This window comes from Procambarus clarkii, chromosome 40 (assembly GCF_040958095.1).
Source record: "Procambarus clarkii isolate CNS0578487 chromosome 40, FALCON_Pclarkii_2.0, whole genome shotgun sequence".
NCBI classification, from domain to species: Eukaryota; Metazoa; Arthropoda; class Malacostraca; order Decapoda; family Cambaridae; genus Procambarus; species Procambarus clarkii.
The window spans coordinates 25,928,501-25,939,640 of NC_091189.1; positions in this window are offsets into that span (position 1 = coordinate 25,928,501).

Sequence of the window (11,140 nt, forward strand, 5' to 3'; positions counted from 1 at the left end):
TAGTGGGGGGTGTAGTGGGGGGGTGTAGTGGGGGGGTGTAGTGGGGGGTGTAGTGGGGGGTGTAGTGGGGGGGGTGTAGTGGGGGGGTGTAGTGGGGGGGTGTAGTGGGGGGTGTAGTGGGGGGTGTAGTGGGGGGTGTAGTGGGGGGGTGTAGTGGGGGGGTGTAGTGGGGGGTGTAGTGGGGGGTGTAGTGGGGGGTGTAGTGGGGGGGTGTAGTGGGGGGGTGTAGTGGGGGGTGTAGTGGGGGGTGTAGTGGGGGGGTGTAGTGGGGGGGTGTAGTGGGGGGGTGTAGTGGGGGGTGTAGTGGGGGGGTGTAGTGGGGGGGTGTAGTGGGGGGTGTAGTGGGGGGTGTAGTGGGGGGGTGTAGTGGGGGGGTGTAGTGGGGGGTGTAGTGGGGGGTGTAGTGGGGGGTGTAGTGGGGGGTGTAGTGGGGGGGTGTAGTGGGGGGTGTAGTGGGGGGGGTGTAGTGGGGGGGTGTAGTGGGGGGTGTAGTGGGGGGTGTAGTGGGGGGTGCAGTGGGGGGTGTAGTGGGGGGGTGTAGTGGGGGGGTGTAGTGGGGGTGTAGTGGGGGGTGTAGTGGGGGGTGTAGTGGGGGGGGTGTAGTGGGGGGGTGTAGTGGGGGGTGTAGTGGGGGGTGTAGTGGGGGGGTGTAGTGGGGGGTGTAGTGGGGGGTGTAGTGGGGGGGTGTAGTGGGGGGTGTAGTGGGGGGGTGTAGTGGGGGGGTGTAGTGGGGGGTGTAGTGGGGGGTGTAGTGGGGGGGTGTAGTGGGGGGGTGTAGTGGGGGGGGTGTAGTGGGGGGTGTAGTGGGGGGTGTAGTGGGGGGGTGTAGTGGGGGGTGTAGTGGGGGGTGTAGTGGGGGGGTGTAGTGGAGGGGTGTAGTGGAGGGGTGTAGTGGGGGGGTGTAGTGGGGGGTGTAGTGGGGGGGTGTAGTGGGGGGTGTAGTGGGGGGTGTAGTGGGGGGTGTAGTGGGGGGGTGTAGTGGGGGGTGTAGTGGGGGGTGTAGTGGGGGGTGTAGTGGGGGGTGTAATGGGGGGTGTAGTGGGGGGGTGTAGTGGGGGGTGTAGTGGGGGGTGTAGTGGGGGGTGTAGTGGGGGGGTGTAGTGGGGGGTGTAGTGGGGGGGTGTAGTGGGGGGGTGTAGTGGGGGGGTGTAGTGGGGGGTGTAGTGGGGGGGTGTAGTGGGGGGTGGTGTAGTGGGGGGTGTAGTGGGGGGGGGCGGATGTAGAAGCCTATGCAGTACACAATTTTAAGTGTAAATAAATGTGACAAGATACGAAGAAACTGTAATTGGGTGTTTACACACCCAATTACAGAATGTTTATAAAGCTGGGGTGTGCGTCGCTGTTCCAACACCTGAACACACACACACACACACACACACACACACACACACACACACACACACACACACACACACACACACACACACACACACTTGAGAGCAGAGAAGGATACCAGAGCGCCAGGGATGAATACGTCAGGGTGAGAATAGAGGCAGAGAGGCAATTTGAAAATGACATAACAAGTAAGGCGAAGACTCAAATTTCTGCACAGCCATCAGGAGAAAAGCAACAGTGAAGGAACAGGTAATGAAACAGAGGATAGGGGCAGACAGATTCACTACGAACGACAAGGAAGTGTGCGAGGAACTCAATAAAAAAATTCCAGGAGGTTTTCACATTAGAGCAAGGAGAAGTTCTAGAGATAAGAGATGGGGGATAGCTAACCAAGAACCACTAGAAGAGTTTGGGATTACCAGTGGGGATGTAAGGAAGCTCTTGCTAGAGTTGGATGTGACAAAGGCTATTGCCAACCCAACAACCAATCAGCCGGCGAGCTTCAATATCCAAGCTACATCGTTTCCAGTGCTTCCCAACGCTTCTGCTTCTGCTACACAGACGTCCACACCAGGCCAGACCACCCCCCAATGGGGACCCAGGACACAGACGACTGCAGCTCAGCCAACCAACTTGACTGTCAACCAATCAGCGGCCTCGACCAACACCACTCTCATCCCATGCCTGATCAGTGTAGCTGAGAGGGAGGCGGGAACAGACAACGCAAAATACGTGAGAGTACTGAACAGGCTGCTCGCCCAGAACAACCTGCCTACAATGTTGATACCAGCAGACCTATTTCAACATCACAACGCTGCTTCAACCCGAACAGACGAGATTCCAACACCAACAGTAACTGCAGTCATACCGCAACCACCACCACCGGAGTCGAACCCAGCACAAGTCACCCAGGCAACAGCATCCACCCTGACCACCTCCACAGCAGACCAGTCAACCTCATCACCTGCCCCCACCAGCCGGGGACGGATGAAAAGGAAAGCAAAACGTCGGCAAGTGGAATCAGAATCAGATTCAGAACCAGAACCAGCACCAGAGTTCCTAGAAGCACCACTGCTTCCATCTGCCTCGGGTGAGACTGTCACATATGAGGCCCCAGACTTCGACCTAAACCCAAGCAAATCAAGCAAGAAAAAGCCCTACTATGGACTTTACCTCAATCACGGTGGCACTTTCAACGGCAATCGAAGCACAAGAATGGTCATTGCCTTAGAATGCAACAGGATCATCAACCAGCTCAAGACCTGCATTCCTTACCCTGTGTTTGTCCACCACGAGACCGTGGAACATTATGTAGACCTCTGCGCTCTGGAGAGTGAATACATCGACCCTAAATTCGACTTAAAGAGGGGACAAGTGACCTTCCTGGAAGAAGATGAAGACCCGACAGGAACACCAACACCACCGCTGTCATTTGGGAAGTACATGCGAATACCTCGTGGCCAAGACACCACCAAGCAACAGTGAACTTACCTCTCACCACCTCAATAAGGAAGACGCTTCCTCCAAGCCAGACAGACCACCTCAAGTGAACCAGGACGACATCACCCTGCCCCACCACTAGCCTCCTGCCGCCCAAGAAGAACTTAAGCTACAGGCTTTGACTGAAAAAACATCTCCAATCCAAGGTGGACGGGCCACCGAACTTTCAAGCCTCCTCTCTCCACATCCAAATCCTCTTCCAAGAATTTCATCGCCCCATCCTTCTTCCTCCCACATCCTTTCCAAGCTCTTTGGACATCAAACCAACGGCTAACGTAATCCCGATATACAAAAAGGGGGAGAGACAGGAGGCACTGAACTACAGACCAGTGTCCCTAACCTGAACGGTTAGCAACCTTCATGGTTAACTTACCATGCAAGTTATTGGAGAAAATTGTGCGAAAAAAAATGTGAAAAAGATGGAGAAGATTGTGCGGGTGGGCAGACTGCATATTTTGGGATTGCCAGAAAGCCTTTGACACAGTGCCACACCAGAGACTGGTGCACTAGCTGGAGGTGCAGGCTGGAGTGAAAGGGAAGGTACTCCATTGGATAAGGAAGTACCTAAGCAACAGGAGACAACGAGTCTGTGTGAGGGGTGAGGCCTCAGACTGGCGAGACGTTACAAGTGGAGTCCCGCAGGGGTCAGTCCTTGGACCTATACTGTTTCTGATATATGTAAATGATCTCCCAGAGGGTATAGATTCGTTTCTCTCATTGTTTGCTGATGACGCAAAAATTACGAGGAGGATTAAGACAGAGGAAGACAGTATGAGGCAACAAAATGACCTAGAAAAACTGAATGAAGGTCAGACGAATGACTACAAAAGTTCAACCCAAGTAAATGTAAGGTAATGAAACTAGGCAGTGGAAAAAGGTTAGACACAGTTTTCCGAATGGGTGTTGAAGTCCTTCATGAAACGGACAGAGAAAGATCTAGGAGTTGATATCACGCCAAACCTGTCTCCTGAAGCCCATATTAAAATAATAACATCAGCGCTGTATGCAAGGTTGGCTAACATCAGACCTGCCTTCAGGAACCTGTGTAAGGAATCATTCAGAACCTTGTATACCACATATGTAAGACCAGTCCTGGAGTATGCGGCCTTAGCATGGAGCCCGTACCTTGTCAAGCACAAGACGAAGCTGGAAAAAGTCCAAAGGTATGCCACTAGAATAGTCCCAGAACTAAGAGGCATGAGTTACGAGGAACGGCTGCGTGAAATGCGCCTTACGTCGCTGAAAGAGAGGAGAGCTCGGGGAGACATAGTCACTACCTTCAAAATTCTCAGAGGAATTGACAGGGCAGATAAAGATAAACTGTTTAACACGGGTGGTACGCGAACAAGGTGGAAATTGAGTACCCACATGAGCCACAGGGACGTTAGAAAGAACTTTTCAGTGTCAGAGTAGTTAACGGATGGAATGCATTAGGCAGTGATGTGGTGGAGGCTGACTCCATACACAGCTTTAAGTGTAGATATGATAGAGCCCAGTAGGCTCAGGAATCTGTACACCAGTTTATTGACAGTTGAGAGGCGGGACCAAAGAGCCAGAGTTTAACCCCCGCAAGCACACCTAGGTAAGTACACAAACACATCGATAAACTGATTAGGAAGAGTTCCTTAGACCGGGAACTTCAAGAACAAGAGGTCATAGATTTCAGCTAAAGTGAGCCATCTAAACAAAGCTGCCGAAGAAATATAAGAAAATTCCCTTTCGCAGAGTGGAAGACGTTAGTGAGGTGGTGGTGGAGGAGGCCAGACTGACGTGGAGGGAGGGTCCTGAGCCGCCAGTACCCGGCCAGGTGTGAGGGCCACGGTGCTCCTGGCATGGTGGACACAACCACAGGGCAATACACCGCTCTCAGTAAAGGCCAGACGATCACCACCAACATGTGCGGAGTATCACCGAGGGTCTCCCACGACACCCTACACGGTCGCCTGAGGACACCCAGGTACACACAGCATGACTAGAGCCCCGAGGGCCCCCTGAGAGGGTGATGCTCTAATGAAAAATCAAACAATGACTTCTGGCTGGTGCTCGGCCCTCCTGGCACCCCCCTCCTCCCTGCGCTAGTGCTTTTCGCGGTGTGATTGATTCTGTTATCTATCCAAAAATCCTCGCCATTGCTGAGTCGAACCCTTGACTCTACACTCCGCCACTCCCAGCCTTCCGCTCCGGACTGTACTTCCCACTGTCCCGCCCTCCAGACCCCAGTCATCCAGAGATCTACAGTATCACTTACTGGTAATGGCTTCAAACAGCCTCCACTTATGGGCTATTCATGCCCGTGCCAACTCTGGGGTAGCGTAATCCTTATCAATTAGTCTACTGTTATGTACAAGACCAATGTTCCCTAGATTCCCCGTCACACCCAACTGGGTGTATAACGAGATGTTGGCAGCCACAACGCAAGACGTTCAGCCACCTCCAACCTTAAATGCTAATATCTATGCTAATATCAAAAACATCAGCAATTATAACAATAATTCATTGTGTCGGGGGACAGGAAGCCAGAGGAGAAATGCCCGACAGACCACTGGAACATTAACACAGTGCACTGTTACATCCACAACAGACCACTGGAACATTATCTAACACAGTGCACAGTTACAGCCACAACAGACCACTGGAACATTATCTAACACAGTGCACAGTTACAGCCACAACAGACCACTGGAACATTATCTAACACAGTGCACAGTTACAAACCCATTAAGATTTCAACTTAGATTCAACAGAGCAGAAGAAGTTGTTAAACACATATGGCAAAATCTTACTGAAGCGACCATACGAGTCATAAATACTCATACTCCGTCCAAGTAAAACAGAAACAAGCAACACTTAGTGGGCCAGCCAGAGGCTTAGGGCCCGCGCAGGAAAAAAAAAGCAAAAAAAAAGGGAAGCCAAAGTGAATTCATACATGTTAGGCTTATATCAAGCATTTTTTTACTAATTCGACAGTTAATTTCAGTAAGATGATCAATGATGCTCGGAATATTGGGTTCCTTTCTCATGTTAAGTATCTTTGTGGTACGAGGGCACCCAAGGATAATCCTCAAGGCTTCGTTCTGCAGTTTTTCAAGCCCTCCAAGCTTTCTTTCAGGCATAAAAGCCAGTGGTGCAGCATAACCCACTAAACATCTGATGCATGCATGGTGCTGTACGTCATGTTGACAAATCTGGCATTGGCACCATAGCTTGAAATGCTGTTATTGTATGCAGAATTTGTTTCAATAATATTACGGGCTGATGTTTATGTGGAAATACACCACATGTCAACAATGAGCAATACATTAAGGCGGCGACTTTCAACCAACGGTGCCACTGGCAGGTAGCCAGTGGCAGGTAGTTAAGAGCAACAATTAACACCGGATATACGACCAACAACCTAACCTGACGTTATATGATAATGTATGGTGCCTATTAATCTTCGTTTAACTTACCAATCAAGCTGTCAATGCAATCAACCAGAGCTTTAATATACCAATAAGCTTTAATATACCTACTAATCTTTCTCATCTCATTTTCGTTTTCTTTCTTGCAATGTATCTGTTATCATTTTATTAATTCCGCTAGAATTTTTCCTACTTAAAATTATCTGTTAGATTAAGGACCTGCCCGAAACGCTGCGCGTACTAGTGGCTTTACAAGATTGTAAACACCAGGCTATGTATCCTCACAAACCCAGTGTACCTTCTTGTATATAAATAGATAAATAAATAAATAAAATCCTCAAAATATAAAAAAAGTAATTGCAGAATTCCAGTTACCAAATACCAGCATGGTACAAAATCTTATCATAAACTACGGGATTTGTAGATCAGTGTTTAAAGGGAATTTGGAAGTAGTAATACAGCTGATGCCATCTGTTGGCACAAAAGAACACTTAACAGGCCCTGGAGCCAGATTCACGAAGCAGTTACGCAAGCACTTACCGTACATCTTTTCTCAATCTTTGGCGGCATGGTTTACAATTATTAAACAGTTAATGAGCTCTGAAGCACCAAGAGGCTGTTTATAACAATAACAACAGTTGATTGGGAAATTTTCATGCTTGTAAACAGTTTAATAAATGTAACCAAAGCCGTCAGAGATTGAGGAAAGATGTACACGTTCCTAAGTACTTGCGTAACTGCTTCGTGAATCTGGCCCCTGGTCAACAGTAGCCATAAGATACAGCTGGAGTATGCGGCCCCAGCATGGAGCCCGTACCTTGTCAAGCACAGGACGAAGCTGGAAAAAGTTCAAAGATATGCCACTAGGCTAATCTCAGAACTAAGAGGCATGAGTTACGAGGAAAGGCTGCGGGAAAATGGCACCTTACGACATCAGCCCATAAGCGGGCTGTTGTTGATTTAGGGGCGACGACGATGGTGGGGTGTGATGCGGCGCGGCGTACCCGTGAAGGGTGATCGCCAAGCACGGAAAGGTGAAACGCCAAGCCAAATCGCAAAACAATTGACCCCAATCACTGGATACTAATATCCCTCGCAGCAAAGAAACGCAGACAGGCAGATGATTGGGGAGCCCAGGAGTCCCGCAGGGTGACGAGCACCGGCCCCGCCCCAGGAGTCCTGCAGGGTGACGAGCACCGGCCCCGCCCCAGGAGTCCTGCAGGGTGACGAGCACCGGCCCCGCCCCAGGAGTCCCGCAGGGTGACGAGCACCGGCCCCGCCCCAGGAGTCCCGCAGGGTGACGAGCACCGGCCCCGCCCCAGGAGTCCTGCAGGGTGACGAGCACCGGCCCCGCCCCAGGAGTCCTGCAGGGTGACGAGCACCGGCCCCGCCCCAGGAGTCCTGCAGGGTGACGAGCACCGGCCCCGCCCCAGGAGTCCTGCAGGGTGACGAGCACCGGCCCCGCCCCAGGAGTCCTGCAGGGTGACAAGCACCGGCCCCGCCCCAGGAGTCCCGCAGGGTGACGAGCACCGGCCCCGCCCCAGGAGTCCCGCAGGGTGACGAGCACCGGCCCCGCCCCAGGAGTCCCGCAGGGTGACGAGTACCGGCCCCGCCCCAGGAGTCCCGCAGGGTGACGAGCACCGGCCCCGCCCCAGGAGTCCTGCAGGGTGACGAGCACCGGCCCCGCCCCAGGAGTCCCGCAGGGTGACGAGCACCGGCCCCGCCCCAGGAGTCCTGCAGGGTGACGAGCACCGGCCCCGCCCCAGGAGTCCCGCAGGGTGACCAGCACCGGCCCCGCCCCAGGAGTCCTGCAGGGTGACAAGCACCGGCCCCGCCCCAGGAGTCCCGCAGGGTGACGAGCACCGGCCCCGCCCCAGGAGTCCTGCAGGGTGACGAGCACCGGCCCCGCCCCAGGAGTCCCGCAGGGTGACGAGCACCGGCCCCGCCCCAGGAGTCCTGCAGGGTGACGAGCACCGGCCCCGCCCCAGGAGTCCCGCAGCCCACCATGGCTGAGGGCACACCAGGAGCCCACCACGGCTGAGGGCACACCAGGGGCCCGCCACGGCTGAGGGCACACCAGGAGCCCACCATGGCTGAGGGCACACCAGGGGCCCACCATGGCTGAGGGCACACCAGGGGCCCACCATGGCTGAGGGCACACCAGGGGTCCACCACGCCCGAGGGCACACCAGGGGCCCACCATGGCTGAGGGCACACCAGGGGCCCACCACGGCTGAGGGCACACCAGGGGCCCACCATGGCTGAGGGCACACCAGGGGCCCACCATGGCTGAGGGCACACCAGCAGCCCACCACGGCTAAGGGCACACCAGGGGCCCACCACACCCGAGGGCACACCAGGAGCCCACCACTCCCGAGGGCACACCAGGGGCCCACCACGCCCGAGGGCACACCAGGGGCCCACCATGGCTGAGGGCACACCAGGAGCCCACCATGGCTGAGGGCACACCAGGGGCCCACCATGACTGAGGGCACACCAGGGGCCCACCATGGCAGAGGGCACGCCAGGGGCCCACCATGGCTGAGGGCACACCAGGGGCCCACAGTGGCTGAGGGCACACCAGGGGTCCACCATGGCTGAGGCACACCAGGAGCCCACCACGGCTGAGGGCACACCAGGGGCCCACCATGGCTGAGGGCACACCAGGAGCCCACCATGGCTGAGGGCACACCAGGGGCCCACCATGGCTGAGGGCACACCAGGGGCCCACCATGGCTGAGGGCACACCAGGGGCCCACCATGGCTGAGGGCACACCAGGGGCCCACCACGGCTGAGGGCACACCAGGGGCCCACCACGGCTGAGGGCACACCAGGGGCCCACTACGGCTGAGGGCACACCAGGGGCCCACTATGGCTGAGGCCACACCAGAAGCCCACCATGGCTGAGGGCACACCAGGAGCCCACCATGGCTGAGGGCACACCAGGAGCCCACCATGGCTGAGGGCACACCAGGAGCCCATCACGGCTGAGGGCACACCAGGAGCCCATCACGGCTGAGGGCACACCAGGAGCCCACCACGGCTGAGGGCACACCAGGAGCCCACCACGGCTGAGGGCACACCAGGAGCCCACCACGGCTGAGGGCACACCAGGAGCCCACCATGGCTGAGGGCACACCAGGAGCCCACCACGACTGAGGGCACACCAGGAGCCCACCACGACTGAGGGCACACCAGGAGCCCACCACGACTGAGGGCACACCAGGAGCCCACCACGACTGAGGGCACACCAGGAGCCCACCATGGCTGAGGCCACACCAGGAGCCCACCATGGCTGAGGGCACACCAGGGGCCCACCACGACTGAGGGCACACCAGGAGCCCACCACGACTGAGGGCACACCAGGAGCCCACCACGACTGAGGGCACACCAGGAGCCCACCACGGCTGAGGGCACACCAGGAGCCCACCATACCCGAGGGCACACCAGGAGCCCACCACGGCTGAGGGCACACCAGGGGCCCACCACGGCTGAGGGCACACCAGGAGCCCACCACGGCTGAGGGCACACCAGGGGCCCACTACGGCTGAGGGCACACCAGGGGCCCACCATGGCTGAGGCCACACCAGGAGCCCACCATGGCTGAGGGCACACCAGGGGCCCACCATGGCTGAGGGCACACCAGGGGCCCACCATGGCTGAGGGCACACCAGGAGCCCACCACGGCTGAGGGCACACCAGGGGCCCGCCACGGCTGAGGGCACACCAAGAGCCCACCATGGCTGAGGGCACACCAGGGGCCCACCATGGCTGAGGGCACACCAGGGGCCCACCATGGCTAAGGGCACACCAGGGGCCCACCACGCCCGAGGGCACACCAGGGGCCCACCATGGCTGAGGGCACACCAGGGGCCCACCACGGCTGAGGGCACACCAGGGGCCCACCATGGCTGAGGGCACACCAGCAGCCCACCACGGCTAAGGGCACACCAGGGGCCCACCACACCCGAGGGCGCACCAGGGGCCCACCATGGCTGAGGGCACACCAGGAGCCCACCACGACTGAGGGCACACCAGGAGCCCACCACGACTGAGGGCACACCAGGAGCCCACCACGGCTGAGGGCACACCAGGAGCCCACCATACCCGAGGGCACACCAGGAGCCCACCACGGCTGAGGGCACACCAGGGGCCCACCACGGCTGAGGGCACACCAGGAGCCCACCACGGCTGAGGGCACACCAGGGGCCCACTACGGCTGAGGGCACACCAGGGGCCCACCATGGCTGAGGCCACACCAGGAGCCCACCATGGCTGAGGGCACACCAGGGGCCCACCATGGCTGAGGGCACACCAGGGGCCCACCATGGCTGAGGGCACACCAGGAGCCCACCACGGCTGAGGGCACACCAGGGGCCCGCCACGGCTGAGGGCACACCAGGAGCCCACCATGGCTGAGGGCACACCAGGGGCCCACCATGGCTGAGGGCACACCAGGGGCCCACCATGGCTAAGGGCACACCAGGGGCCCACCACGCCCGAGGGCACACCAGGGGCCCACCATGGCTGAGGGCACACCAGGGGCCCACCACGGCTGAGGGCACACCAGGGGCCCACCATGGCTGAGGGCACACCAGCAGCCCACCACGGCTAAGGGCACACCAGGGGCCCACCACACCCGAGGGCGCACCAGGGGCCCACCATGGCTGAGGGCACACCAGGGGCCCACCATGGCTGAGGGCACACCAGGGGCCCACCATGGCTGAGGGCACACCAGGGGCCCACCATGGCTGAGGGCACACCAGGGGCCCACCATGGCTGAGGGCACACCAGGGGCCCACCATGGCTGAGGGCACACCAGGAGCCCACCACGGCTGAGGGCACACCAGGGGCCCGCCACGGCTGAGGGCACACCAGGAGCCCACCATGGCTGAGGGCACGC